Consider the following 5,778-nt stretch of genomic DNA (forward strand, 5'->3'; position numbering starts at 1 on the left):
CTCCTCTCCTGTGTGTCCTTTTCTGGAAGAAGATGTCAACTATCCTTGTTTAACATCAGGGATGGAAGTTCTACATGAGAATGGTTGAAACTTAAATGGGGAGTATGCTCTTACCTAACTAATATGGCTAAAAATGGGCTCCAATGTGAGATGTACTATATTGTCTCTTAATGTGAGATTGTTAAAATCTAAGCCAAGAAGATTAGCCATATTAGAAGAATTAAAGAATCTTGGAGCTAGTGTTTATTGTTTGCAGGAATGTGGGATTGAAGAGTCGCTTTCTGAAAAGGATTGGGTATATGGACAAAGTATATGGTCTGGTTCAGTGACAAATAAAAATGATGGGGTGGGGATTTTGTTAGGTAATAGGAATTTAAGTTTTGAAAGTTACACTGTGGTGGAACCAGGGCGGTGTATTGTGGCAGTGGTTAAGGGGAGGGGGTGGAGGGTGAAAATTCTAAATGTATATTGTTCTACTAATAAAGGGGACAGGTTAGGCTTGTTAGAGAAAATACGTCTCTTTTTGCCTGGAAGAATTCCAGTAATTTTAGTTGGGGACTTTAACTGTACTACCGAAGGGGACATTGATGCCTCGGGTAATGTCCTTAATCAAATTGTTTCTGATTTTTCCTTTTCAGATGCTGCTGAACTTTTGGGTAAGCCACCACCGGCCACATATAGGGCTGACAGGGGTGGAATTGCAACTAGGATTGATCATATGCTGTTCACAAGTAGAGGTTTGGAGTGTAAGTCTTTTTCACAATATGTATTTTCTTTTACAGATCATGAGGGTTTGTGGGGTATGTTTGAAGGTGATAAAAAAATGGTGTATGGTGGTGGTGTATGGAAACTAAATGTTAGGCTGTTAGAGGATGCTAGAGTTATGAGAGATTTTGAATGTAAATATGAATGGTGGAGGACTCAGAAAAATAATTTTGTGAGTGTGATTGTATGGTGGGATTGGGTAAAAGTGGAAATTAAGAAATTTTTTAAGAGGTGGGGCTATAAGAAAGCTGCCATTGAGAGAAGTAGATTTAAGGATTTAAATATGAGGATTGAGTGGCTACAGAAAATGAGTATGAAAGGAATTGATGTAGGTGACCTACTTAGAGATGTGAGAGAAGAAATGAAGCGTGTCTTGGTTAAGCGTGGGAAAGAAATTATTTTTAGGACAAGAGTTGAGCATTTGGATATGGATGAAAAGTGTACAAGATATTTTTTTAAGAAAATGTGTAGTAAGAGAGATGATATGGATGAGGTGGTAAATGACAATGGTATGACTGTGAGCGGAAAGGATGTGTTGGATGAAGTGCATAGTTTTTATTGTAGTCTTTTTGGGTCAAAATGGGTGGATGGAAGTTTGAAGGAACATGTGTTAGGAATGTTGGAGAATCAACTCGATTCAGATGAACGTGAGTGTTTGAGTGAGGATGTTATTTTGGATGAGGTTAAAAAAGCAGTGGATGGTGCGAAAAAGAATAAAACGCCTGGAAAAGATGGTTTGCCTGTTGAGTTTTATGTGAAAGTATGGGATCTGATTGGAAGTGATTTTGTTGATGTGTGTCAGTATATGTGGAGGAATGGTGTACTATGTGATTCCATGAAGGAAGGAGTGGTAGTTTTACTATATAAGAAGGGTGATAAGAAGTGTTTGCGTAATTGGAGGCCAATTACATTACTCAACACAGATTATAAAGTTTTTAGCAAGATTCTTGCTAATCGGATGCGTGTAGTAATTGGCAGTGTGGTTGGCGAAGACCAAGTGTGTGCGGTACCGGGTAGATGTATGTCTGATAATCTTTTGTTGCTGCGAGATGTAATAGGGGATTGTATGTTTAGGAAAAGGAAATGTATGGTGTTTAGTGTGGATTTTGAGAAAGCTTTTGATCGAGTGTCGCATGTATTTATGTTTGAGGTATTACAAAGGATGGGATATCCTGGGAATTTTGTGAATGCAGTGAAATGTTTGTATGATGGTGTGGTGAGTGAGGTGTTAGTGAATGGATGTTTGAGCAAGAAGGTGCCTATTAATTCAGGGGTCAGGCAGGGGTGCCCTTTGTCCCCTGTTCTGTTTATAAGTGTGATAGAACCCCTTTTGTGTATGATTCGGAGAGAGAAGGTGATGAATGGTCTCTTGATTCCAGGGAGTAGTGGTAAGAATGTAAAGGTATTAGGGTATATGGATGACGTGGTGGTGGTGGGTGATAGTATGGCTACAATGAATCGCGCAAGGTTGTTACTAGATTTCTTTTGTGGGGCGTCTGGTTTTAAGGTAAATTGGGGGAAGTGTAGCTTTAAGTGTTTTGGGGATGCGAGTGTTAGGATGGATGGCGTGATATGTGAGGAAGGTGCGATTAAGGTGTTGGGTGTATGTTTTAATAAAGATTTAAAAGGGAATGAGAGTTGGGATGAATGTGGGAAGCGGATAGAACAAAAATTAAATTTTTGGAGGTTGAGGGACCTGACATTGTCAGGCAAAGTCCTTATTATAAAATCTGTTATTCTTCCTATGTTACTTTTTGTATCAGTTGTTTTTCCAGCCCCTTATAGGGGTTTTAGGAGGATTGAAAAGTTAATTTTTACTTTTTATTGGGGGAGTAAAATGGAGAAACTGAAAAGGGAATTTTTGTGTAGATTACGGGAGAATGGGGGAATGGATTTCCCTAATTTTGAGTTATGTCTTGGTTTGAATTATATTAAGACTGTGGTTGTTTTGTTAGGAAGGGATAATAAAACGGCATTTATGGTTAGATATATGGCTGGATGGATGTTATTTGGTTTGAAGTGGATGAGAAGGGATGCGAGAGTGCCGGTGTCGTTTAAATGTCCAGTATGGTATGAGTTTGTGGAAAAGTTTATTATTAAGCATGATTTGTTAGATGTTCCTATGAGCGAATTTAAGGTGATAAGGAATGTAAAGAGAAAGATGCGTGTGAGAGAGTTCGAATGTAATATTAGTGGTTTGAGATCGAGCGAAGCGTCATATGTATGGAGGAAGATGAGTATAAAAGGGATATCTAATAGACAGCGTGATATTGTATGGATGTGTCTGCATGAGATTTTACCTGTGAGAGCAGTGCAAAAGAGGAGGGACCTGATTAGGAGTGAAGTGTGTCCAAGGGATGGATGTGGAGGGAGCGAATCTGTTATGCATTTGGTATGGAATTGTGATTATGCTCAGAGTGTTTGGAAGGGAGTGGGTGGTTTATGCAAGGGACTGGCGGATGTGAATTTCATAAATTGGAGAGTGGTAATGTTTGGGATGGGTGCAAGTAGTCGGGTGAAGGAGAGATTGATGTGGTTGATAATGGCATGTGTAATAGAAAGTCTGTGGGATGTTAGGAATTTGTGCGTATTCAAGAGGAAAGTGATTTCAGTTAATAATTGTATTAGGATGGTTCTCTCTAGGTTATACGTAGTTTATTTATGGGACAGCCGTGGCGGTGGTGGCTCCGATTCAGAAGGTTTTTGGAAAGTTAAAAAATGGAGGTCACTGGTAAAGTTCCAGTAAGTCATTGTTTTGTGCTTTCTGAACTGTTATGTTATTATGTAAAAAAGAATGTTCATAAGGTTGTAAAGGATGTAATATGTTTTGTAATTGCTTTAAGTTACAGAAGATGGAATAAAGGAAATACCATGATGATGAGGGTTTTTGGCAACGTATTTTGAGTTTTATACTTGTGTTTGTTGCTATAAAACTTTACTGAATGGTAAAAAAAAAAAAAAAAAAAAAAAATCTGTTCTTATCAGTTTAATATCTGATACGTCCCCTATTTGGGGACCATATATTAAATGGATTTTTAGAACAGGGAGCTGGAAATGGAGCTTGCTCTGTCCACTCCACGCATTGACCCGTTATTGCAGTATCTCCGGGAACAGTGCACCCCTTCTCTGATCCGGTTTCCAAAAACAGATTGAATTGAAATCAGCCCAGCAAGTTGTCATTTAACACTTTCTGAGAATTCTTTTCAGGGTCAAAGAAGCACGTTTCAGGTGGCAAATGTAGCAATTTGCTCAATTTCACTGGACCGTTTGCAACATTTCCTGTGCCTTGCTTTCACCTGTGCATGTTCAGCATTGGATTGCATCCAATATGCAATCAATCAAGCAATCAAGCAATCTTTGCTGGTTGCCACAGGTGTGTTAAGATGTAGGCCCGAATGAGGCCTTTGTAACAGTGTTGCTAATATATTGTGCCATCTACAAAATTAGGCCCCTGCCTGCTGTCTGTCAGCATGAAGTGTTTAAATTGAAGTATCCTACGAGTAGTTCGGCCATACATACTACATTTGTGACCGCATGCACAAATTCCTTTGTAAAACATTGGCTCCCTCTTGTGGACCACTGACTTTTAATTATGTGGTGTATGATATGTATTTCAATAAAGAAGGAAAAATGGTGTCTGTGATGATCTTGAATGTGCTAGTCTTGTCTATTTTGTCTTGTACTGTGTGAGTAGTATTCTAATGCTTTTGACCAACTGGGTGCGCTGCTGCTGCCTGCCTGCAGTAGATAGAATCTGTGCACGGAACCTTCACCTGCTGCTGTCACAATGGGGCCTTCAGCCATTGACTCCGGAACTCTCACGTGTCACAATGGGCTCTGGACTTATCTAAGGCAGAGAAAAATGGCGCCGTCTTCAGTCTGCTGCTGGAACAGCAGCAGACCACATGGTTGGGGGATTGTCTTTTTTTTAAAGGGGCAATTTGCAGACTTGCACTAATAGTTGCACTCTGGAGCGCCAAAGGGATGGAGGGTGTGTTCAGATGGGCGGAGTTATGCAGATCAGGCGGAGTTATGCAGATTAGGCGGAGTTAGGCAGATTTTTTAAAAACGCGTTGGGCCCAACTTGAACACACCCCCACACACCCCCACACACCCCCCACACACCCCCACACACACCAGAACTGCCATTTGAGAAGGCATCCAGAGTTTAGAAAAAAAATGTCTTCCCCTGGGCAATCATCTTTTGGGCTCTCTCCACAGTGGGTCCTGGTTGTAGGCCATGGGGCGTCCGGAGTGGCAAACCATTTCAGGCTATCGCTTCTCGGCCTTTTGGCTGCGATCGATCAGTTTAACTGTGAGATTGTAGTCAGGTCGGGTGCTTTCGGTACCCTCTCTCTCGGCCTGGGGGGATCGCTCCTCTTCGGAGGGGCTTCACCCCCCTGCTGCTATAGGGAGAGAGGATTAGTCCGGAGCAACGAGTTGCGATCGCCTTAAAAGGGCGCTAGCCTTTTTTTGTGTTTACAGCTGGAGTTCTTTCTCGGAAGGATGCCGGCTGCACTTACCTTTGCATCGGGTGAACCCCGGATGAGGAACACGGTCCGTATCGAGGTCTTGGAGAGATTCCGGAAGGAGAAAGAAATCCGCTACGTTTGCAACACCGTCCTTCTTGGGATCCTGGAGTTCGGCAGAGAGGACATCTTCTGTTTTCAGGACAATGAGCAGAAAGGTACTTATACTATTACCTTTAGGAGCCATGGTTGTTGTCAGCAGTTGGTCCAAAAGGTGAATGACAACATCTTTGCTGATGAACTGGAGGGCCTGGTCTTCTCCCTGCTTTTCGTCCAAGAGGAGGTACAAATGATTGTTTTCTTTCCAAATCCTTTTGTGGAAGTACTGGACATTTTAACCTGTTTGCGTCGCTATTGCGATGAAGTAACCTTTCAAGGGAATGTTAAAAACGCCGTTGGTTTCTGGTGTGGCAAGCGGAAATTCCTGGTGCGGCTGAAGAAAAATCCGGAGGGCTTTGGAGGAACAGAACATCCCCCCTCTACC

The 5,778-nt window shown here is 41.6% G+C and overlaps 1 non-coding gene across 1 annotated transcript; it reads left to right on the top strand.

The window, feature by feature from the left end:
* The first annotated feature begins 3,694 nt into the window (after positions 1-3,694).
* On the top strand, positions 3,695-3,889 carry LOC138668088 (U2 spliceosomal RNA). The gene has a single exon (XR_011319077.1). It is a non-coding gene; the product is annotated as a U2 spliceosomal RNA (small nuclear RNA).
* The last annotated feature ends 1,889 nt before the right edge of the window (positions 3,890-5,778 follow it).

The sequence above is a fragment of the Ranitomeya imitator genome, chromosome 2, assembly GCF_032444005.1.
Source record: "Ranitomeya imitator isolate aRanImi1 chromosome 2, aRanImi1.pri, whole genome shotgun sequence".
NCBI classification, from domain to species: domain Eukaryota; kingdom Metazoa; phylum Chordata; class Amphibia; order Anura; family Dendrobatidae; genus Ranitomeya; species Ranitomeya imitator.